At 45.4% G+C, this 24,692-nt stretch overlaps 1 protein-coding gene and 2 long non-coding RNA genes across 6 annotated transcripts in view; 1 reads left to right on the forward strand and 2 right to left on the reverse strand.

Moving 5' to 3' along the window:
* Positions 1-227: 227 nt before the first annotated feature.
* Positions 228-12,243, reverse strand: LOC133042564 (uncharacterized). Its single transcript, XR_009689515.1, has 4 exons — positions 12,146-12,243; positions 11,930-12,046; positions 11,043-11,104; positions 228-780 (listed from the first exon to the last, which is right to left on the reverse strand). It is a non-coding gene; the product is annotated as an uncharacterized LOC133042564 (long non-coding RNA).
* On the forward strand, positions 11,983-24,438 carry LOC133042563 (uncharacterized). The gene is made up of 2 exons (XR_009689514.1): positions 11,983-12,487; positions 18,908-24,438. It is a non-coding gene; the product is annotated as an uncharacterized LOC133042563 (long non-coding RNA).
* Positions 16,653-24,692, reverse strand: part of ZHX2 (zinc fingers and homeoboxes 2) — a 175,763-nt gene continuing 167,723 nt past the window's right edge. For all 4 annotated transcript variants that reach the window (XM_061123271.1, XM_061123274.1, XM_061123273.1 and 1 more), the window contains one exon: positions 16,653-17,907. The gene's annotated coding sequence lies outside the window, so the exon portion shown is untranslated. The remainder of the gene's footprint in view (positions 17,908-24,692) is intronic.

A 24,692-nucleotide genomic window follows, 5' to 3' on the forward strand; every position in this document is an offset into this window, starting at 1 on the left:
TGTGGAGAGGGGGAGGCCCGTGCAGGCAAAGGGTGAGGACTGGGAGGTGACGGGCTGGAGCAGGGAGGCCAGTCACAGCCTGCTAAGTCAGGGGTTTGTATTTACTGCTCCAGGAGAGACCCAACTGGCCTGGGTGCAGCACCAGGCTGATTTATCTGCTTCAAGTGCCAAGAGTGGGCGCGTCACCTGTTCTGAAACCCGAGGCACATAGGGGCCAGGGCGAATGCTCTCTGTCCCTTGCCCAGTGTTAACTCCAGCTGCCTCGGGCCCCGTGGACTCTGGCCTTGGTTCTCGGCAGGAGAAAAGTTCCAGGAATGGAAATGGCTCCTCCCAGGACCCGCTCCACCCTCTATTCACCTCTTGTCCCTGCGCTTTATCAAAATCTGAGGTCCTCTCTCTCTCCTCACTGGTCAAGTCAGGCAGGAATGAGCACTGTGGTTTCCCACGTGCCCTCCAGACAGGTGATTCGCATGCAGAGACCAGAAGGGCTTACCCTGGTGTTTCTTTTTAAAAAAATAATTTTATTTGTTTATTTTTGGCTGCAAGGGCTTTTCTCTGGTTGCAGGGCGTGGGCTGCTTCTCTTTGTAGTGGCTTCTCTCATTGCGGAGCTCAGGCTCTAGGGCCCGTGGGCTTCGGTAGTTGTGGTTCCCAGGCTCAGTTGCTCCACGGTGTCTGGGATCATCTTAGATCAGACATTGAACCCCATTGGCAGACGGATTCTTTGTTTCTATGGAACAACCAAGGTTGTTTTCCCATCAGAGAGTTAAAAACCCCTTCAGCTGTGCAAGGGGAGGCAGATGGAAATTAAGCAGGAGAGAAAGTGAGAAGAGAAAAAAACTTGTTACCAGTGTTTCTGTTACACCCTCTCTCCTCCCAGCTGCTGCTGCTTATGGTTTCTTCTTCTTTGTCTCTGAACTCAGGGTGGGTGGCACCTCCTCCAGGAAGCCAACCATGCCTCCCCCTTTCTTAAACTTTACTTTTTATTGAAGAGTAGTTGACTTACAAGGTTGTATTAATTACTGCGCTAAGTTGATTTAGTCGTGTCTGACTCTCCGCGACCCCATGGACTGTAGCCCGCCAGGCTCCTCTGTCCATGGGATCCTCCAGGCAAGAATACTGGAGTGGGTTGACATACCGTCCTTCAGGAGATCTTCCCGACCCAGGGATTGAACTCGTGTCTCCTGCATTGAAATGTGGGTGCTTTACCTCTAGTGCCACTTGGGAAGCCCCGTGTTAATTACCGCTGTATAGCACAGTGACTCAGTTATACATATGTGTACATTCTTTTTTATATTTCTTTCCATTATGGTTTATCACAGAATATTAAATATAGTTCCCTGTGCTATACAGTAGGACTTTTTGTTTATTCATTCTATATCTAAAAGCTTACGTCTGCTAATCCAAACCTCTAACTCCTACCCTCTCCCACCCCCCTCCCCCTTGACAACCACCAGTCTATTCTCTGTGTCCCTGATTTTGTTTCGGTTCCATGGATTAGTTCATTTGTGTCATATTTGGGTTTCCACATATAGGTGATATATGGTACTTGTCTTTCTGACCTACTTCACTTAGCTGGTTGTATTCACATTGTTGCAAATGGCATTATTTCATTCTTTTTTATGGTTGAGTAGTATTCCATTATACATACATAATAGCACATATATACACACACACACACATATACACATGCACACCACATCTTCTTTATCCATTCATCTGTTGATGGACATTTAGCTTGCTTCCATGTCCTGGCTGTTATGAACAGTGCTGCGATGGACATCGGGGTACCATGCTCCTGCTCTGAATTGATGCTTCTCTTCTGTTTCTCCAAGGTCTCTGTGTTGGTGTCCAGTTGTGATTGTTGCTGACCATTGTGCCTCCCCCATCAGGCTCTGCAGGCAGAGTCTTTGTAGTCTGAGCCACCAGAGAAGCCTCAGAGGATACTCACTTCATTTCTCCCCCACCAAGCTTCGGTTTGAATCTGGACTGATTTGAATTTGAAGGAAGATTTGTCCTTGATAATTACTTGAGAACTAAAGACTGTAATTCTTACTTGCTTGAGCCCACGAAAGAGGAGGTTACTCTGGTTTCTCATACTTTGCAAGGGACAGTGGACCTTTTAAGGCTCAGAGGCTTTAGGAATAAGTGAACTGATGGCTCTACCAAAGACAACTTTGCTACATGGCTGCAATAAGATGTTTATGCCTGCCATGCCAAGTTATTTCAGTTGTGTTCAACTCTTTGCGACCACAGCGACTGTAGCCTGCCAGGCTCCTCTCTCCATGGGGATTCTCTAGGCAAGAATGCTGGAGTGGGTTGAAAAAAAAAGTTGGTTCTGGAGTATAGTATTTCAGTTCTGGTCTAGGGTGTGTAACTAACTAGAAGATGACCTTAGGCGGATGACTCATGTTGGACTGTTTTCCCCATCTCTGAAATAAGGAGGCCTGGGTTAAATGAATTCTGCCACCTTGCATCTTGGTGTCTCTGAATCAATGGCTTGTTTACCAGGATTCCTTGGCTAGAATCCCCTGGAGTCCATTTGAGTGTTTGCCTTCCACAGGCTGGACCTCCTCCGGGGCTGTATCACCCAGAGCCCCTTGTCACTGGCTTCTGGTTGGGCTTGGCCCTGGGAGGCAATGGCAGGAGATTGGAGGGCTGGAAGTTGGGGGAGAGGGAATCTATTCTTTCATTTTTCTTTCCCTCTCTCTTTGGCGTTGTGTCACCAGCAGTAGCTACAACCAGGACTCCAGCTAGTGGTCCTTCCTACATGGCACTAACCATCACTGGCTTCTGGTGACACTCTCCCCCTGAGGTTCCTTCAGCCCTACCGGCCTGGCCAGACCCGGGTGCCTTGCTTGTTCCTTTAGCCCTGCCCACACTCATCTAAACAGTCCCTTCAACGTGCTGTCTTCAACTGAACCACCTGTGGTGGGTCACATTTCCTCTTGGGCTTCTGACCCTCCAGCACTGCATCCAGGCTTCAGGTTTGTTATCTAATCGGCCCTCACAAACCTCCCCGATGCAGCCATTATCTTCCCATTTTACACTCAAGAAAACCAAGGCTCAGAGAAGTTCAGCGACTTGCCTCCAAAGACAGGATTTGTATGGCCCGGCTCCGACATCAGTATTCCTCCTGTCCCAACTGCTGGTCGTGCCTATCCTCATCTCTTCCCCTGTTTCCAGGCAGACAGGCTTCTCCACCTTTCCATTCACCATAGTTTTCCTTTCTGGTATCTTGGGACAGGACGTTAGTCTATCTAGGCTCTAACTTTTACGTCTAGAAAATGTCAATGTGCCCACCTGGAGTCTTAACCCATCTGTGTTGGCAATAATTGGTGAGAGCTTTTAGTCGAAACCCTGCTCTCATGTTCGTCCACAGTCAGCCCAGGCAGGTAGGGGGCATGATCCTAGGGAGGAGCGTTCTCCTGCTGCGGGGATGAAGCAGGGACAGGAAAACAGTGGGCAGTCTAATGACGCCCTCTCTGGCTCTGGCCTTGAATCCTTCAGGTTTGGCTTTGATCTTGGAAGCCAAAAGCCTCTCCCCAGTTTATCCTAAGAAAATAATCAGATACACAGGAGACCAAGGATGAACAAAGATTGCAGTAGTAAAAAACTTGGAAACGACCTGCCTGCCCATCAGCAAGACATTGGTTAAATAAATCATGGTCTGACACTGAAAATGACTCATTTGAAAATCCACTGAAAGGGATCTGCATGTGTTGACATGGAAACAATGTCCAGAGCAAGTTGTGAAAGGAAAGGAGTTGGGTTATAAGAGTGTGCACATGGTGGGATGCAGTTTTTATAAAAAAATAATCTTGATCTGTTTTATTCTCTCACCACATCCAACCAGGCAAAACTATAACCTGCAAACTTTAGGCCCTTTGACTCCTCACTGATCCCAAACACTCTGGCAAGGCCCATTTCCCCATCCCTACTGGGCAGGGACTGGGAGTGGGGGTTCCTATTCTTCCTTCACCACGGTTCCCATTCATCTTCCCATTCCTTCTTCCCATGCCCTTTCCTGGACCACTTTGCTCACTGCTGTGACAGCCCATTGCATTGGGATGAAGTTAGTCACCTAGCCTCCTGCCTTCCTCACTAGTGAAGATGTGAATTCAATTTGGGGGCTCCAGGGCTCAGCCCTTAGTATGTGTTGTATTTTAAAAATTTTTTATTTTATGTTAGGGTATAGTTGATTAACAATGTTGTGTTAGTTCCAGGTGTATGGCAAAGTGATTCAGTGATACATATCTCTATTCTTTTTCAATTCTTTTTCCATTTAGGTTATTACAGAATATTGAGTAGAGTTCCTTGTGCTATATAGTAGGTCCTCGTTGGTTATCTAGTTTAAATGTAGCACGTATGTGTTTGTAGAGTAAGTGAATGAACCAAGATGGGATGCTGGAGGAAAGGGTAAAATTGATTTAGTTTCTTTCACATATATGCTTTAGTCTGGGCCCTGCTGAGGCTACACATAATGTTAGAGGCAGAAGAAATTGGCTCTAAGACCTAAAAACTCTAAAATGTAGGAACTTCCCTAGTGGCCCCGTGGTTAAGATTCCAAGCTTCAACTGCAGGGGATGGGGGGTTGATCCCTGGTCAGAGAAGAAAGATCCACAAGGCATGGCCAAAAAAAAAGCTAAACTATAGAACACACCTTTCTAATATCTCATGGAAATGCTTATATTAAAAAAACAACATTTTTGAGTCCATTATGCTAGGGGGAAAAGAGAAAGCTCTTCTCAGTAGAATGCCAGCTAATAAACATAGAAGGAAAGATATGTTTTATCGTCTGAACCACCAGGGAAGCAGAAGGAAAGATAGAGCTACAAAAATCACCATTTTGCAGCCATCCAAGTATTCATTGATTTAAGCAGATGTGATTCAACTTGATTCTCAAGTTCACTGAGAATCAACAGCAGAGGCCAAAATCATTGGGTGAAACATTAGAGAACAGGATATTACACAGTCTCAAGATATCTGCCACAGATTACAGATTATTTACAAAGGGGAAAATGGTACCTTTACAGTGGAGAAACCTGGCAGACACCACCTTCACCAAATGATCAACATCACCAGTGAGAGGATAAACTGACATCCGGTACATTCTGACATACGGCAGTGAGAAGGCCATGCCATCTTCTGCCATATTCCTGCCAGAGTCCTGTAGCATTCGAGAACCAGATCATGAGGACACCATCAGACACGTGCAGCAAGACGGTGACCTTACTCATTAAGGATGTCATTGTCTTCAAATGTAGAAGACAAAGAAAGGCTGGGGAATGGTTCCAAATAGAAAGAAAAGAGGCATGACAAGTAAATGCAAAATGTAATTCAGGGGTGGATCCTGGAAACAAAAGTTGGTGTAAAGGGAAGTACTAGACAATAGGCAAAATTAGAATGGATTGTATATGAGATAGTAGGATTGTAGTAATGATACTTATGGATTGTATACAAGATAGGACTGTAGTAATGATACTTATGGATTGTATATGAGATAGTAGGATTGTAGTAATGATACTTGCCTGAATTTGGTAAAGGTGTTATGGTTATGCTTTATTGGAATTTTGTGTGATGAAACATTTTGAATGTACAGAAAAATGAAGAGAATAATAAATATGTATATATTCATTACCTTGTGTTAACCATGAGTTTGCCATCCTTTGTTTTCTGAAATATTTTAAATATTTAAAAGTAAGTTATATATATATCTCATGGATGGTGCTAGAGGTAAAGAACCTACTTGCCAATGCAGGAAACATAAGAGACACAGGCTTGATCCCCGGGTCGGGAAGATGCCCTGGAGGAGGAAATGGCAAACCACTACAGTATTCTTGCCTAGAGAATCTCATGGATAGAAGAGCCTGGTAGGCTACAGTTCAAAGGGTTGCAAAGAGACACAACTGAAGTGACTTCGCATGCATGCACGCGTGATATTTCACCTCTTCATTATGCATCTTTGAAAGATGACATTTTCTTACATAATCACCAGACCATTAATATAATAGTAATGAATGGTAATTTCCTAGTATCATCTAACATCCATCCACATTCAGCTTTTGCCATTTGCCTCTCAATGTCTGTCTTTGAGTTTCTCTGGTCAAACCAGGATCCTCTCAAGACCACATTTAGTTGTTATGCAAGAAAAGCCTGAAATTTTTGTCCTAGATCCTGGCTTTCTTAATCTCCTTCTGCTGAGTAGTTCCTCCCTTCAGTGCTTCTTTCCTTCCTTTTTCCCACGTTATTGATGGAGAGCCTTATGCTGGGTGATTCATCTGGGGATACACAGATGAATAAGATCCTTGTCTCGGGGATTTCAGGGCCTAACGAAGGAGGAACAGTCACAGGAATAGGTAATTATCAATCAGCGTGTGAGAGCTCTGCCAGAGACAGACACTAGGTATTCCACAAGTCTTCAACTTCCGTCAAATGATGGAGGAAGAAAAAGAAAGAAAAATTGGTTCAAGGAGGCAGCTGGAAAAAACAACTAAGTAAAAGTTTTCCAGGTCATGACGTGGATGTCAAATTCCCTTAGTCTCTTGGTCCTTCATTCTTGGGAGTGAATAGGAGATGATCATGAAAATCACTTGATAATCCCCCCCAGTTACTCACTCTGCTTTTCTCTTCAAAGCTCCTTGACAGACTCCACCTAACCCACACCTCTCGTTCCAGCCAGCCTTCCGTGACCACAGACGTGAAAGCCAGGCTCCCAGCAAGGAGGACGGTTTACACCGGTGGCCTGAGACAGGATGGGAAGTCCTCAGGGGCTGTGACCCTTGGGGCGTGTACCCCATATACCAGCTGTTTTGAGGGCTTGTGCCTATGTGCTGCTTCCAGGGTTGTAATGGGTCCCCAGCCCTGCTGAACACTTGAGGGGCTGAAGCTTTGTGGTTAAAAGCATGGGCTTGGAATTCCCTGGTGGTCCAGTAGTTAAGAATCCGCTTGCCAATGCGAGGGATATGGGTTCGATCCCTGGTCCGGGAGAATCCCACATGCTGCAGAACAATGAAGCCCATGTGCCACAACAACTGAGCCTGTGCCCTAGAGCTTGGGAGCTACAACTCCTGAGGCCTACGTGCCCTAGAACCTGTGCTCAGCAACTAGAGGAACCGCTAGAGAGAAAGCCTGTGAACAGCAAGGAAGACCCAGGGCAGTCAATTAAAAAAAAACAAAAAAAAAGAACAACAGCATGAGCTTTCCTTTCAGAGAAACCTGGGTTCGAATCCTGCTTTCCCTGGTGGCTCAGACGGTAAAGCATCTGCCTGCAATGCGGGAGACCCAGGTTCTGTTCCTGGGTCAGGAATTTCCCCTGGAGAAGGAAATGGCAACCCACTCCAGTATTCTTGCCTGGAAAATCCCATGGACAGAGGAGCCTGGTTGGTTATAGTCCGTGGGGCCACAAAGAGTCAGACAGGACTGAGCCACTTCACTTTCTTTGTTTGGGTTCAATTCCTAGCTCGGACACTCACCCATTTCTGTGGCTTTGGGCAGGTTCCTGAATCCGACTTTGATGACATCATTCTGAAGTCTAAACTTTACTCTGATGTGGAAAATGATGCACTTTCTCCATTGCAGGGTTTCAATGTTTCCCAGTGCCGTGGAAATCTTTCCTCCCTGGAGTCCTAGCCATTCTGATAGCTTCATCCTGCTAAGACCAGCCCAGTTCCCAGCCTGATTCCCGTGTTGGAGCCTGCGAGGTTTATTCACCTCTGTAGGCTGGAGACAGTGCCTAGCAGACAGTGTCCAGGCAGAGAGCAAGGGCAGCTGTCTTTCCAGGGCAACTGGTCAAATGACCCCAAACAAAGGTTCTCTATTTCTCTAACAAATACCATTGTGCGTGTAGTTTGGTTGAGGAGAGATGCAGAGTGATAGGCTCTGGGTTGGGGGAAATATTCTTGTACAGCCTACTTTTTAGCTTTCTGTGTTGCTGTTCGCTGCTCTTTAATTAAACACCGTTTATGGGCACACAAGCACCTTCAAAGTTCCCTTGGGCGGTGCTGACAATCCTTGCTCAAAAGCTTTAGACCTATTGCCCTAAAGCTTTCTTTAGCTCACTGCTGGCCAAGTGAGCTGGAGTCTGGAGACTTTTAAGAGAATGTTGGCCCAGATTCCTAGGATCATATGATCACACCGTCTCAGAGTTGGAATGAATAGTTGGTGGTTGTCTGGTTTAAACCTTCTCATTTTCCAAATGAAGAAACTGAGGCTTAAACAGGGGAAGTGACTTTCCCAGGGTTGAGAAAGCCATTAGTGGTAAAAACAGGGGCCAGAATTTGGTGCCCCTTTATTCTGGGATAGCCTTGGCATGGATGGGGCTTTCCAGGTAGTGATAAAGAACTTTCCAGGTAGTGATAAAGTCCCTGCCAATGCAAGGGACATTAGAAACTCAGATTTGATCCCTGGGTTGGGACTATCCCCTGGAGGAGGGCATGGCAACCCACTCCAGTGTTCTTGCCTGGAGAATCCCATGGACAGAGGAGCCCGGTGAGCTATATAGTCCATGGGGTTGCAGAGAGTTGGACACGACCGAAGCAACATAGTACGCTTGCCATGGATACTCCCCGTGATCATGAAAAGTTACTTGTCCTCTGCTGCTTAACTGTTTTTCTGTCTGTTTCTGGTCTCATGAGAATTCTTGCCAGACAGAGAACAGTTATGAACAGATGTGAAGATGAGCATGGTCCATAGAAATGGGTAATGAGACTTACCCTATTAATAGCAGGACCTGCTTTCAGTGGTTTTTCCAGTTTCATTTCACATTTACTGAAACAACTTCTCATGTAACCTTATTGAAGCTGTGAGCCACATGGTCCAGTCCTAGGATTAGTTACAGAAGCATAATCCAAATAAACCAAACCATGAAAAGGGAATTTAATATTTTTCTCATCTTTCTGAAAGGACATTCAGCAGGCTTCCGTTTATACCCCATGGCAGCATGTCTTTTTTTTTTAGATTAAATTTTTTTCATAGTTCTTTTTTAAAAAAAATATTTACTTATTGGCTGTGCTGGGTCTTCGTTGCTGTGTGTGGGCTTTCTCTAGTTGTGGAGAGTGGGAACTACTCTTTAGTTGGGGTGTACAGGCTTCTAATTGTGGTGGCTGCTCTCGAGAGAGTGGGCTTCAGGGATTGTGGTGCATGGGCCTAGTTGCCCCGCACCATGTGGGATCTTGCTGGACCAGGGATTGAACCCGTGTCCGTTGCACTAGCAGGTGGATTTTTAATCACCAGACCACCAGGAAAGCCTGGTAGCACGTCTTAATGTTCTCTGGACTCTTGCTCGATTTTATCTATCTATCTATATCTCACACTCTGTTTGAAGCTGTTCCCTTACCAGAACTTTGAAGAATTTTGTCCTTCTCCACCAGCTGCAGTGGCTTCCACTTACTGAACTTCCTCTTTGTGTCTCTCTTCATTCTTTACTACTTGGATTAATTTGGCCTGTTTTCCTTACATCCTTCTGCTTCAACCCCTTTGCTACTCTCTTTCTTTGCTGACTCTAGAGCCTGCACCAGAAACATCTAGGACTTGATCTCTTGGGAGATGAGGGAGGAAGAATTAGGCTGTTAGTTAGGAGTCTCTTGGGCAGGTTGGGTAAAGGGAAAAAGTCTGTAAACAGTAATCTGTTTTATCCATCATGGGTATTTTCCCACAGATGATTATTTTCAAATATCTTACTACCGTCCCCAGTCTAATTAAACTTTTGATATCGCTAGTGCAGATTTTTTTATACAATGAAGGTGAAAGTCGCTCAGTCGTGTCTGACTCTTTGCGGCCCCATGGACTATACAGTCCATGAAATTCTCCAGGCCAGAATGCTGGAGTGAGTAGCCTTTTCCTTCTCCAGGGGATCTTCCCAACCCAAGGATCAAACCCAGGTCTCCCGCATTGCAGGTGGATTCTTTACCAGCTTAGCCACAAGAGAAGCCCAAGAATACTGGAGTGGGTAGCCTATCCCTTCTCCAGCGGATCTTCCCAACCCAGGAATCGAACTGGGGTCTCCTGCATTGCAGGTGGATTCTTTACCAACTTAGCTCTCAGGGAAGCCCTTATTTATACAATATACAACCGAATTTTGCATGCTGGCCTCATCCTGAACCCGTGTTAGCAGTAAAGATAAAGAAGACCCAAGTCACATTCTTATGTTGTACACCTTAAATGTGTGCAGTGCTGGATGTCAATTATCTCTCAATAAAACTGGAAGGTTGAAAAAAACTAAAAAAAGATGTCGATTTTATCTGCAAGGAGATCACAGGTTATATGACAGAGAGGCACAGAGACAATTATAATACTATGCGTCTAGAGTTATAATAGAGACATATGGAGGGGGTTTTAGGAGCACAGAGGAAGAAGCCCCTGACTTGCCTGGAAGGGGTCAGGACAGGATTCTTGGAGGACATGATATTATTCCTCTGGGTCAGGCAGGAGAGAACCTGGAGGGAGTTGGGGACACAGTAGTTGAGGATGGGCTTGAATAATGTGCATGCATGCGCGTGTGTGTGTGAGAGAAAAAGAGAGGGGATGTGGGGAGAGATGGGGTTGGGGATACAGGGGATTGGAGGTTGGGAGGGACAGGCAGGGTACCAGGAACAGCAGCCAAGAGGAGCTTGGGAGCCCCTGAGGGAAGAGAGGCGTGATGGGGCTTCTGCTGTAGAGATGAGCCTGGGTGCCGCCTGGAACACCGATGGGGCTGTGGGGAGAGACGGGGCAGGGAGGTGGGTTAGGAGGCTGTGCAGGGAAATGAGGGGAGGGTCTGCGTGATGACCGTGGCTTTGGGGGCAGTGGAGGGGTCCTCCAGAGAGAGATCTGGGAGCTAGAAGTGAGAGAAATTTGTGTTTGGTTAAAACCCAAGGGGGAAAAAAAACTCAGGAAAGGCTATCTACTCCAGTATTCTGGCCTAGAGAATTCCATGGACTGTATAGGCCATGGGGTGGCAAAGAGTCGGATACAACTGAGCAACTTTTGTGTGTGCGTGTACACACACACACACACACACACACACACACACACACACGTAAAAAAATGCCCCCAGGTTTCTCACTTGGGCGATTGGAAGCTGCTGCCATTCACTGTTCACCAAGATAGGAAATATAGGAGCAGGTTCTGGGGGAAAAAGATATAGTTAATTTTGTAGTAATTTAAATGTTCCTTATAATTCAAGAGTTAACTTTATTCAGTTTCTAGTTTCTATAATCACACTCTTTCTCTATATATATATTTACACATAAAGCTATGTATTAAAAATACATAATCATATATAACTATAAAATATAAATATATATGAAAATTAAAAATATATATTTACGTATGTAAAATTGAGACACTATAAAATCCACCCATTTGACGTGTACAATTCAATGGCTTTTAATATATTTGGAGTTGTGCAACCATCACAATGTCAATCTTGTAACGTTTTCGTTACCCCACAAAGAAATCTCACATCTCCTAGCCCTCACCCCCAATCCTCTCTCTGCTCCATCAACCCCCACTTTCTGTCCCTATAGACTTGCTTATTCTGGACATGTCACATAAGTGGAATCACAGCAAGTATATTTTCAAACTGTAATCCAATCTGCCCTGCATCTTTAATTGTTATCAGTTCTGCAAACGTGCTGAGCAGTGGGGTAAGCGTGTAGGTTTCAGTCATGACTCTTTCATTTCTAAATGACAGTAAAGCAACTTGAACGAGTTTTGAAGCACAGGGGGGATTTATAGGCTCACATAACTGGGAGAGATGGGGCGGACCTCACTTTAAGCTTGACTGGATCCAAATACTTAAATCATGTCATTTGTCTCTGTCCTTGCTTCTGTCTCTTTCTACCTCTTTCTCTCTCTCTCCCAGCTCTCTTTGCTTCAATTTCTTTAAACCTCAGGGAAGACTCTGATCAACCCAGCTGGTGTCACGTGTGTACCCCTTGGGCCACTCACTTGATTGGCTGGGCTTGAGTCAGATGACTACCCACAGAGAGAAGGGTCTGGTCTTGGGCTTACAGGGGAAAAGCAGGTGTATAGAAGACTTTCCCGGGGGAAGGGGTGTGAGTGTTGCTGAAAGAGAGGATGAAAGGAATGATGGATGGATGTTCAGCACACTTCCTGGTCAGGAGGAGCATCACACTAAAAGAAGATTGAACAACCAAACAGTACCTGGGTAGAAGTAGATTACATCTCGTGGATGCAGGAGTTCAGAGCAGCAGGGATTCTGAAGAACCAGTTGGGATACGTGTGTCTTCCTTAATCCAGCCTCTCTGTCACCCAAGATGTACCTGTGTTTGGCCAGTGGAACTTTAATTGGGACTGGAAAAGAAATGGGAAAGGGGTGCATTCCAAGAGGGGAAACTGCCTGGACTCAGGGAATGCTCACCAGTCAGCAAGCAGAGCAGAGTGGCCCCAAGGAAGAGAGACTGGGTGAGGAGTTGGGCGATCATTTGGAGATGGACCCGAGCCCAAGGCTGTGACCCAAATTCAGCGATGGGAAGCAAGTCCGAGGTAAAAGATGTGGAACCTATTTTGTTTCACTTTACATATCTTTTATGTAATATGTTACTCATCTTGGTAAATCCCAAACTATGGTTTTGATTTACCATCAGCAAGCAAATTAGCATAGTTCTTTGGCAGTTATTCAGGGTCTTTCCAAGTGGATAATCACTTTAGTTTTCTTTGTGACTGTGTTTGAATTAGGGTGATTCGGTTGTTTTTCAAAGTGGGTTGTTCAAAACTGATGGTTTCTTGTCTTGTTACACGTTAACAGACTCCTTGTTGAATTTCTACTACTTAACACGCTGACACTGTATACACTTTTTCACTGCTGCTCCTTGTACTATCCTCTGATTTATCCATTTGGCCAACCCCTACTCATCTTTCAAAATATAGATCACGTTTCCTTGAGGAGAGAGATTATACCCAACTTCTCTCTCACCTGGCAAGCGGCACAGGGAGAAATGAACTCATGCATGAATGAGAGGATTCATAATCCATCCAGCCAAAGGATGGCATGTAGGTTCTGTGTCACTTATGAGTGCACTCTAATGCAAGTGTCAGTCAAATCCAACGAGTGGTGGGTTTATAGGTATTTATTTTTCTCACATATCAAACTGCTTGAAAATTTTCAGCTGTGGCACTAGTTCAGGGACTCAAAGAAGCTATCAAGGACTTATTGTCAAGATCAGCAGTGCACCCAAGGTAACAACAGGCACCGGCTATGCAAGTCTTCTGCGTGCGTCTTACTAGCCACTCCTGGCTGCAAGAGAAATTGACTTTCTCACCTGGGTTTGGGGTATGTCAGTTCCTGAGCAGTATCTCGGTTCCATTAGCAAGGACAAGTGAGGGGATGGATACTAGCTAGGCAACCAGTGGCGCCCACCACCTATGTCATCTCATAGGTTAACAGATTCAAGGTGAGGTTCTGTGTTCAGAATTGTGAAAGCTGTCCAAGTCCACCAGTTGATTATTAATGTCTGCCATGAATGTGGAGTGGGCCATATAGCATTCTTGGTGTGTATTGTCATCTCGGATCCAGCCCCTAGTTTGATCTGTGTGTTGGACCATCTGTTTCCCCCTCCTCACTTACCCCACCTGCTCTGTGTGCTGGGAGGCAGACTCCAATGGACTGCCTCAATGGACCAACAGATCCCCTTGCCCTTTGACTTTCGGGTTGATTTGGCCCCTGAGAGGCAGTGGCTGGAGGACAGAGGATGGGAGGAGAATGATATCAGGGCATTTCTCCTCCTGTTGGGTCACCGTGGTTTCCTGAAGGCCACATCTTCTTTCAGGAACCCCTTTCTGTCCATCTATCCTTTGTAGGTTCCAGTAACTGCCCCACCCCTTACCCCTTCAGACCAAGCTCCTTACATCCTCCCTTTTTGGCTTCTCCAAGCCCTGCCCACCCCTTTGTAAACATCGTTTTAATGCACTTCCTTTAAATCCCTCAGTTTGTGCCCTCTTTTTCTCAAAGATCCAGCCTGAGGCAGTCTGTAATGCTTTAGGGGCTTGTTCTGGGGGAGGGTGTGAGAGTTACGGATGGAGACCTTTGTCTTCCCCCCTCCTCAAAGTCCAGGGCAATGTGCCTCCTACCCTCTACAGGATACCAGACTTGCATGTCATGGGATGCTCCTGGATGTCTTTTTAAATTCATTTTTACTAATCAAGTCCCCAGGGGTAATGATGGGCCCTCTACTGTGGTTTGTAAGTACATCCAGCTGCAAGGCACTCCAGATGGGAGCTCTCAGGAATCAGTAGGAGGGAACTGATGTCTCCCCTGGTTCTCTCCAGATTGTATCGTGGCTGGTCAGTGAGAGCTGTCATTTCCGCAGGCTGTTGGTCAGAAGTGGCTGTGCACCAGGTGGCCTGGAAGGACAAGGGCATGCGCAGCTGGGGTACCACGGGATCCCCATCCTGTTACTGCCTCTGTCTTCCTGCCCCCCAAGGCCTGGGGGGTCCACACTCTTGAGAACAGGCTCCATGATGTATCAGATCCCACCCCACGCCCCGGTTGTGGAGGAGGCTGTGGAGTCTTCAGAGCAGTGTTTCTTAAACTTGAATGAGCAGATGAGTCAACTGGGCACAGTGTCAAATTGCAGATTATGATTCAACAGGTCTGGGGTAGCGGCTGGGTTCTGCATTTCTCACCAGCACCCTGGGGATGCTGCTGCTGGGCACACACCTGAGTAGCAGAGACTAAGAGATGGGCATCCAGCATGGTAACCATCAGCCTCATGGGGCTATTTATATTTATTGTCTTTTCCTTTTTATAAATCTCATAATCTTATCAAACCATCAAAATGCTCAGTTTCTAGGAACCGAAACCCAACTCAGAACGTTTTGAACTTAAGTCAAGAAGAGAAATATGTTGTTTTTATGAAACTGTTAAGATAGGGAGCTGGCCAGGAACGGTGGGGCCCAGGGACCCAAATGATGTCACCACTGTCGTCACCACCACCATCACCTCTTTCTTCTTTCATTCCTCCTCTGCCTCTTTGATTTTTTTCAGCCTCATTCTTGCTATCTGCAGGCTGGTTTCCTCTCTTGGGCAGGGAATTAGCTGGTGGCTCTGGGCTGATATCACACTTGCCATCTCAAAGGGAAAAGAGAACTTTCTCCCAGCATCTGAGAGCTTGTGCATCACACTGTGCCTGGCTTGATGGCTGAAGTGCCAGGCTCGCCTTGTGGGACGGGAGTGGGTCCCTGTGATGGGCAGCCCCTCAGAATTAGATGAACAGAAGGGGAGACAAGTAACCCTAAAGGAATAGATGTGCGAAGAGGTATGGGGCAGACAAGACCAGCGGGTGTTCACACCCCTCCGTGGCTTCCACCCCACCTGTCCATCTATTCCCCTTAACCACCTTTCTCCTAATTTCTGCCACCCTTTAATCATTCCCAGGGGAGAAGACACAACCTGACATGTTTTGCTGAGTGCTTCAAAGAGCACAACCCTCTGCCCTGTGTATTTTCATTGCAACTAATTAGCAAGGCTTTCTCTTTGGTGCAGAAATTAAATATAAAAAGACAAAAGTTCTGGCAAGGTTTTCCCTTTGGTTTCTTCAGGCATTTGATAGCATCTCACGCTGCCTTGCTGGGAGAATTAAATTGCTTGAGAATGGCAAGCTGAATGGCAAGGGTGGTGAATAGTGGGATGGGAAGGCAGCTGACTGCCAGGGGAGAAGCTGGAGGGGGGCGCTTGGGCTGATGTTTATTAATGGGCTGGAAGGACAGGCCAGCATGAGATGAGGCTGTGGATGGTCCACTGCTCAGAGCACAGACAGGAACAGCAGTGCAGGACCAGGAGAGGAGCCAACTACAGCCACTTTTCAATTTTTTTTTTTTGGATTAAAGGAAGTACAGGATGAATTTTTCTTTTTGTTTTTTTGGCAGGAGATAGTAGAGTTTAGAGGAGGGGTAGATAAACTGGCCAGCAGTCTTTAAGTCTCTGTGAAGATGAAACATCTAGACCAGGGGTCCCCAACCTCCAGGATCTAATGCCTGATGATCTGAGGTGGAGCTGATGTAATAATAATAGAAATAAAGTGCACAATAAATGTAATGTACTTGAATCATCTCAAAACCACCCCCCCACCCCGCCCTCAGTCCATGGAAAAATTGTCTTCCAGGAAGCTAGGAGAGGGAAGAGGTTACCTGAGGTCACCTGAGGGGCAGCAGTGGCCTACAGGCCTCATTCCCACACCCGTGCTCTGCAGAATTTTTAAATTTTTAGTTTAATTTTGAACAAAGTGTTTATTTGTCTGCCCTGGATCTTCGTTGTGGCATGAAAACTTAGTTGTGGTATGTGGGCGCTAGTTCCCGGACCAGGGATCAAACCCGGGTCCCTTGCATTGGGAGTGCAGGGTCTCAGCCACTGGACCACAAGGAAAGTCTGCTCTGCAGTATTTTAGAAGACCCAGGAGAAGTGTGGGCCCATCACTTCTCCATGTCACAGAGATGCGGTAACAATTCCCATACTGACACCGACCCCTGGTTTTTATAGTCCCCCCCTGTGCTGAAAACCCTGCGATGACCTCACTTGAGGCAGGACGAAGGATGAGGAATGTGGCCATAATGGATTTGAATCGGGGGTGGGGTGGGTGAGCTGAAACTCTTGTGCTGTGCCCTGGGAAACAGATAGCAGTGAAGAACCAGGAACAGAGGAAAAGGTTATAAAAATGTTTAGTCTTTGCTTTATTGAGTTACAACAAATGAGCAACAAGTTAGAAAAATTGTTTTTTTTTTTCTTTTTTAAACTCCCTAACATTTTATTTGTGCAGTGTACTCAAATAGGAGGCAGTGGGATGGGGGGAGGGGACTGCAAACACAATTTATATTGCAACATTTACACCAGATGTGTCTCTTGGTTTTTCTTCTTTAGAAGTTAGGACTAACTGAGAAAAAAAAGTGCACTCATGAATCTAAAATTGGCCCAAAACAAACACACAAACAAAACAAAGAAAAAATCAATTCGTGGTGAAGCTTCAAGCTGAAATCTTGTCCAATACCACACTGAGAAAAGGCAGTTAGGAACAGAAATGAAAATCAAAGCTGTTCATCTTTGTACTACCTAGATAGCACAATCTCTCTTTGTTTTACTTTCACAAAATTAATGATAACGCTAATGCACTTGTGAGCCCTTTCTGCTGGTTTCTAAAAAGGGGCTCAGAGGGTAGCCACCTGCCACCCAGTTCTCCTGGCCCAAGGGTTGACCTCAGAGGCCAGGCCATCAGAAAAAACCAGACTGGCCTGGGGGCACTTCAGAAAGCCTTGTGCGTGGCTAAACAGGGACCCCCCAAGGGCAGCTGGGGAAGAACTATAGAAATGGATTTGATTTGGAAGATCTGTCATCCGTAAACCCCTCTCCAAGCTCAGACAGAGGCCTGAATCCCAGCCCTTTTCCCCGGAAGAAATCTCGCAAATTGCAAACTATCTTTAAAAAACGAACTCGCCCTACCTAAAATCCAGTAGATATAATGGCACTAATGCTAAAACCCCCCTCCCCAAAATTAATAAAAATAAAAAAAGAAAGGAAAAAAAGAGAAAAGCACATGTGATCAGCCCTCCCTCCTGGAAAAAAGACCTTACAATGGTAGAGCTGGAAAAGGAAGTTGCCCTCAGTTAAAAAGGTAACAAAATTCCCATGTTGTACAAATTGGTTCCAGTATAGCAAGAGGTGGGGGCCTGGGCGCAGGAGCCAACTATTTACAGGGACCCGTGGAAAACGCAGTGGTAGGACTTTGGCACTAGGAGCAGTTCCCACCGGGCCTCGGGGAGATGCGTGTGCGCCAAGGCAGCGGCAGGCACACGCAGCAAAGTCGTTCCACTCGGAGTCTCAGGCCAGGGCGGCCCTCAGCTGGGGAGGGACGTTCTCTTCTTTCTCTGAAGACAGATTATTCCCTGCATCAGCACGGCAGTTCTGATGGACTTCCCTAGAAGGACGACACAAGACCAGAGAGACAAGATGTCAGGGAGATGACTGTCATTCCCTGCATGCAAGGCATCGGGGTTGGGGTAGGGGAGGTGGCCTCTCCCTGGCTGTTCTGGGGAGACACTTCCCAAGTCATCCTGGGGTCGGAGGATGGACAGATGCCCTTCACATGTGGGGCCTGTTTTAAAGAAATGAGTGTGTGTCCTGAGCATGGTCTGACATTATGGGAAATGCCTTCAGAATAAGGCCTTTGAAAACAGGATGACTCTCTGGGCAAGTGAAGGAGGTGATTCATTTCATCATGACAAGACCCTTTTCTTCTTCCTGGATAGGCAGCCAGTCACCATGGTTCCTCAAAGATGCCAGAATCAGACAAGTCTGGATTTTGGTCCTGACTTTTCTGTATGGAGAAGGAAATGACAACCCACCCCAGTATTCTTGCCTGGAGAATTCCATGGACAGAGCAGCCCAGCGGGCCCTAGTCCATGGGGTCACAAAGAGTTGGACACGACTGAGTGACCAACACTTCTCTATATACTTGCCCTGGGGCCGTACACATGTCACAATCTCTCTAGGGCTTAGTTCTGCTCCTGTAAAACAGGGATGGTGATAGCATCCACCTAGTAAAGTAGTTGTGATGAGAAGCCGATATATGAAATAGTGTTTAAAATACTGTCTGGCATGTGGTATTATATGTGCTTGTGTTGTATTTGTTAGATGAAACCTTTTCCAAATGTGATAGTCTATATAATGGTAATACATAAGATGAGAAATTTTAAGTGTCTTTTTATCTCTTTGTTTTTAAGTTTAAAATTCTATTATTTTTTAAATTGGAATATTGCTTGACAATGCTGTGTTAGTTTCTGTTGTACAAAGCTGATTCCCTTCGTTGTACAGTAAAGCAATTATACTCCAGTTAAAAAATAAAAAGAGAAAAAAATGTATTAATGTTTCTATCAACCCTCAGAGGTGTAGATATAATTATTATTCCCATTTTACAGGTAAGGAAACTGAGCACAGAGAAGCCAAAAAACTTGCCCAAGATCACCCAGCTAGAAAGTGGAAGAACCCAAACTCCAGCTCAGGCAATCTCCAGAGCCCGTTCTCTTAATAGTGTTCATTAAGAATCAGCATGGAGAAGTGTTTAATTCTTACAGACTTTGAAGTAATGAAAATAGTCCAAGGACCTTCTTATGGGTTGAACCGTCCCTTCTTTATCCCTAAAGATGTGTTGACATCCTAACCCTTAAGACCTCAGAATGTAACCCTATTTGAGGACTTCCCTGGTGGTCCAGTGGTTAAGAATCTGCTTTCCAATGCAGGAGATGAGGGTTCGATCCCGAATCAGGGAACTAAGATTCCATAATTGCCCTTAGCTGTGGGGCAACTAAGCCCACGCGCCGGAAGTACTGAGCCTACACGCACCAGAGCTCACGCACCACAATTGATGTAGTTGTGAAGACCTGATACAGCCAAAGAAACAAATAAATACATATAAAAAGAATGTAACCCTACGGAGATTCCTTTATGGAGGTGATCACCCTTAACATGAGGTCTACAGGGAGGGGCCTAATCCCACAGGATTGGTGTCCTAATGAAAAGGGAAATTCTGGACACAGAGAGACACACAAGGAGAACATCACGGGAAGATGAAGGTAGAAACCGGGGTGATGTATCTAGAGGCCAAGGAATACCAAGGACTGCCAGCAACCCGCCAGAAGCTAGGAGAGAGGTGAGGAACACATGCTCCCTCACAGCCCTTAGAAGGAGGCAACTCTGCCAACACCAGCCTTCTAGTCTGCATACTGTGGGAGAATCAATTCCTGTTGTGTAAGCCACCCGGTCTGTGGTACTGGATGGCAGCCCTGGCAAACCAAGGCAGACCTCCATCTCCACTGTGGGCTCTGAGGAGCCAGGGATCCTGAGCCAGGAATCCAAGGGCAGGCTGGGGGCTGTGAAGTACGCAGTCAGTATTCCATGAAAGGCTGGAGGGGGGTCAGGTCTGCAGATTCTTGAAGCCACTGGCTTTTTCGTTGCCTCGTTCCTGGTAAGGCCATTTCACAGCTTGTTATTGTGTGGTCGTTTCTCTAGCTGAGAAGGCCCTGAGAAGCCTTTTTTTTTTTTTTATGTAGGGGACCACGGAGAAGGCAGTGGCACCCCACTCCAGTACTCTTGCCTGGAAAATCCCATGGATGGAGGAGCCTGGTAGGCTGCAATCCATGGGGTCGCTAAGAGTCGGACACGACTGAGCAACTTCACTTTCACTTTTCACTTTCACACATTGGAGAAGGAAATGGCAACCCACTCCAGTGTTCTTGCCTGGAGAATCCCAGGGACGGGGGAGCCTGGTGGGCTGCCGTCTATGGGGTCGCACAGAGTCGGAAACGACTGAAGTGACTTAGCAGCAGCAGCGGCAGCATGCAGGGGACCAAGAGCAAGAAGACCAGACTTCTCAGCCAAAGGCATCAGCAGATCATCTATATTGTGTCATTCCTAATGTCTGGATGTCAAAGGTACCCACATTTCGTCAGTACTCCTGATAGTAAGACTGAATTGCAGTTAAGAAACCAACTTGTAACGGGAAGGCAGAGGGGAGGAAGGAGGCGGTACACCACCTGTATATAAAACTGATAGCCAATGGGAATTTGTTGTATGACTCAAGGAACTCAAACCAGGGCTCTGTAATAGCCTGAAGCGGGGGGAGGTGGCAGGGAGGGTCAAGAGAGAGGGGACATATGTATACCTATGACTGATTCATGTTGATGTATGGCACAAACCAATGCAATACCGTAAAGCAATTATCCTTCAATTAAAAAATACAACTTGTAAAAGAAATTGTCTGTGAATGAAATCAGATTCCAGGGGTGTCCTTGGGATCTGGTACCACCCAAAAGGGATCCAGGAAAAGTCATCAAATTGTAAAAGCCACAGGGATCCTTACAGGTGATGCTGCCAACATCACTTCTTTCACAAGGAAAAGAAAAGGAAGCTTGGGGAGGAAAAGTGATTTCCCCAGGTCACATAACTGCTCAGCAGCAGAGTCAAAAGTAATAACAATCATGGTTGCGACAACAGTGAGAGTAGCTTAAATGTATCTCATGCTTATTATGAGCCAGGCCTGATACTAAGTGCCAACAGGGGTCATTTCATTTGCTCCTTATGGTAACCTGGTAACCTCAGAGGTAGGCCTGCTCTGTGGTGAAGAGATGGGGTTTAGTGAGATCAGATGACGTCAGGCAAGTGGTAAGTGGTGGAACCTGCATTCCGCTGGGGCAAGTCCAACTTTAACTGCCTCTCCCAACACCTGAGCTGTGTCTGGCCTCCTTGCCTTGTGCACATATGCTGCCTGCAGGGAGCCACGAGGTGACAGGAAAGGGCAGGTCTGCTGTAAGACACGGGCTGGTGTGCATACCTGTGGCTGATTCATGCTGATGTTTGGCAGAAAACAACAGAACTCTGTAAAGCAATTATCCTTCAGTTAAAAAAAAAAAAAGACAGGGGCTGGTGGTCCCGAGCACCCAGAGAGGACCACATGCCTATCGCTGTTACCATGCAGATACACATACCCAGGACGGGTACATGGGCCACAGCCATCTGCCTGCTGGGCTCCGCAAAGAACAGTTTCCCCCAGCAAACGGGGTCTTTTACTGCCTTTGGAAAGGAGGCTCCTGGCTGAAAGTCCATCTGAACAACTCTTGAGACTCCAGGAGGGACCTCCCTAGTGGTCCAGTGGTTAAGACTCTGCCTTCTGATGCAGGAGACTCAGGTTCGATCCCTGGTCAGGCAACTAAGCCAACGCGCCACAAGGAAGACCCAAGCACAGTCAGGGTAAGAATAAATAAATAAATAAAGACTCCAGGAAACAAGGCCCAAGGTGGGTAAAGAGTGATTGTTTGTACTCCCCACCAGGCCAAGGAACGCCAGCTCTGCACAGGACTGTGGGCACCCACGGTGGAGCAGAGTGGAAAGAAAAGTGGAGTCAGAGAAAACTGGGTCCAGGGCCAGCCATTTCTGAGCTGTGTGCTGAGACCAGTTACTTAGCCTTCCGGGGCCTCATTTCCACAATTCACAACCAGGCAGCTGCTGGGAGGGTAACAGATGAGGTATGCAAAACATACGGGTGCTCCAGAAATATTGTTCTGCTTCATTTTCCCTTGAGGAAAGCCAGGTGCAGAACTACGGCCTTAGGGGTATGTGAACTCACCTGTGTGTGAGACTATACACATCTTGTCTCTCATACAGAAAGCTGAACCCTGTCTCTAAGTGACTGGTAAAAAGTTGCCTTTCATTTTTAAATTTTTTAACTGGAGGAAAATTGCTTTACAGTGTCATGTTGGTAAAAATTTGCCTTTTAGATAAACCTCAAAATTAAGGTGGTTCTCCATCTAGCATTTTTTAAAAAGAATGGAAGTAGAGTTGATTTACAATACTCTGTTAGTTTCAAGTATATAGCAAAGTGATCCTATATATATATATATATATATACACACACACATATATATATATATATACTATTTTTCAGATTATTTTCCATTATTATTATAGGATATTGATTAGAGTTCCCTGTGCTATACAGTATATCTTTGCTTCTTATCTATTTTATATATGGTAGTGTGTATCTGTTAATACCATACTTCTAATTTATCCATCCCCTCTCTTTTCCATTTGGTAACTATGAGCTTATTTTCTGTGTCTGTGATGTGTTTCTGTTTTTTATATAGATTAATTTGTGTTATTTTTTAGATTTAACATATAAGTGATATCATGTAATATTTGTCTTTCTCTGACTTCACTAATATTCTTTAGGTTCATACATGTTGTTGCAAATGGCAATATTTCATTCTTTTTTATGGCTGAGTTATATACATATATATATATATACGCCACATTTTCTTAAGCCAGTTGTCTGTTGCTGGGCACTTGTGGTGTCTACACGTCTTCGCTATTGCAAATAGTGCTTCTGTGAATGTTGGGGGCGCATGTATCTTAGTGTTTTTATCTTTTCCAGAGTGGGACTGCTGGATCGTATGGTAGTTCTATTTTTAGATTTTTAAGGAATATCTTTATTGTTTTCCATCGTATTTACACATCAATTTACATTCCTCCCAACAGTGTTGGAGGGTTGTCTCTTCTCCACATCCGCTCCAGTATTTATTATTTGTAGACTTCCTCATGATAGCCATTCTGACAGGTATGTTACCTCATTGTGGTTTTGATTTGCATTTCTCTAATATAATTGGCATATTGAGCATCTTTTCATGTGCCTGTTGGCCATTTCTGACTTTTTTAGAGGAATGTCTATTTAGGTCTTCCACCCATTTTTTGATGGGGTTGTTTTCTTGATATTGAGTTGTATGAGCTGCTTGTATATTTTGGATATTAACCCCTTGTTGATTGCACAATCAGCAAATTTTTTTTTCCCCCTCATTCAGGAGGTTCCCTTTTTGTTTTGTTGATCGTTTCCTTTGCTGTGCAAGAGCTTTTAAGTTTGATTAGGTTCCATTTATTTATTTTTGGCTTTATGTCTTTTGCCTTGGGAAACTAAGAAAACATTGCTACGATTTATGTCTGAGAATATTTTGCCCCTACTCCCCTTTATGAGTTCTATAGTGTCATATCTTACACTTAGATTTCTAAACCATTTGAGTGTATTTTTGTGTATGACGTGAGGGTGTGTTCTCTCTTCACTTATTTACATGCAGTTGTCCAGCTTTCACAACACCACTTGCCAAACAAACTGTCTTTTCTCCATTGCCTAGTTTTGCCTCCTTTGTCAAAGATGAATTGAATATAGGTGTGAGTTTATCTCTGGGTTATTCTGTACCATTGATCTGTGTGTCTGTTTTTGTGTCAATGCCATGCTGCTTTGATTATTTAGCTTTGTATCAACAGTATAGTCTGAAGTCTGGGAGGGTTATGCCTTCAGCTTTGTTTTTTTGACCCCCTATGCTGAAGTTGAGACTCCAATACTTTGGCCACCTGATGCAAAGAACTGACTCATTGGAAAAGACACTGATGCTGGACAAGATTGAAGGCAGGAGGAGAAGGGGACGGCAGAGGATGAGATGGTTGGATGGCATCACTGATTCGATGGACAGGAGCTTGAGCAGGCTCTGGGAGTTGGTGAGGGACAGGGAAGCCTTGCATTCTGCAGTCCGTGGGGTTACAGAGAGTCGGATATGACTGAGCGACTGAACTGAACTGAGGGTTGCTTTGGCCATTCTGAGTCTTTTGTGGTTCTGTATAACTTTTAGGATTATATGTTCTAGTTCTGTGAAAAATGTCATATGAGTATTTTGATAGGGATCACATTAAATCCATAGATTGCTTTGCGTAGTGTGGTCATTTTAACAATATTCTTCCAATCCAGGAGCATGGGATGTTGTTCTGTTTCTTTGAATCATATTTCATTTCTCTTATGATAATGTGTTTTTCCCTGTCTTATGGGTATGAACATGTATAATCCTCCAACTATGTATTAATAAAGAAAAATAAATGCTGAACAAGACCATTAAAAAAGCCACAAAAACCAGCCTGCAAGGCCAAAGGGTGACCTGGAGAAGGGGAGACAAAGTCACTGTTTTTTGGTTTTTGCAGTATTCCCAGATGTCTGTGGATGGCTCCAGACCCGGGCGGCACTCTTGGAACTGCTGGGCTTCAGTTCTCGTTTGACCTCTCCCAGGGTGTGTCGTGGTGGGCAGGAGCTGGGCTGTGGGAGCTGGCAGCACTCTCAGAGCGAGGCTGGGAAGATCCTGGACACAGAGGGCACACAGCCCAGCCCTGTGG

Source organism: Dama dama, chromosome 21, assembly GCF_033118175.1.
Source record: "Dama dama isolate Ldn47 chromosome 21, ASM3311817v1, whole genome shotgun sequence".
NCBI lineage: Eukaryota > Metazoa > Chordata > Mammalia > Artiodactyla > Cervidae > Dama > Dama dama.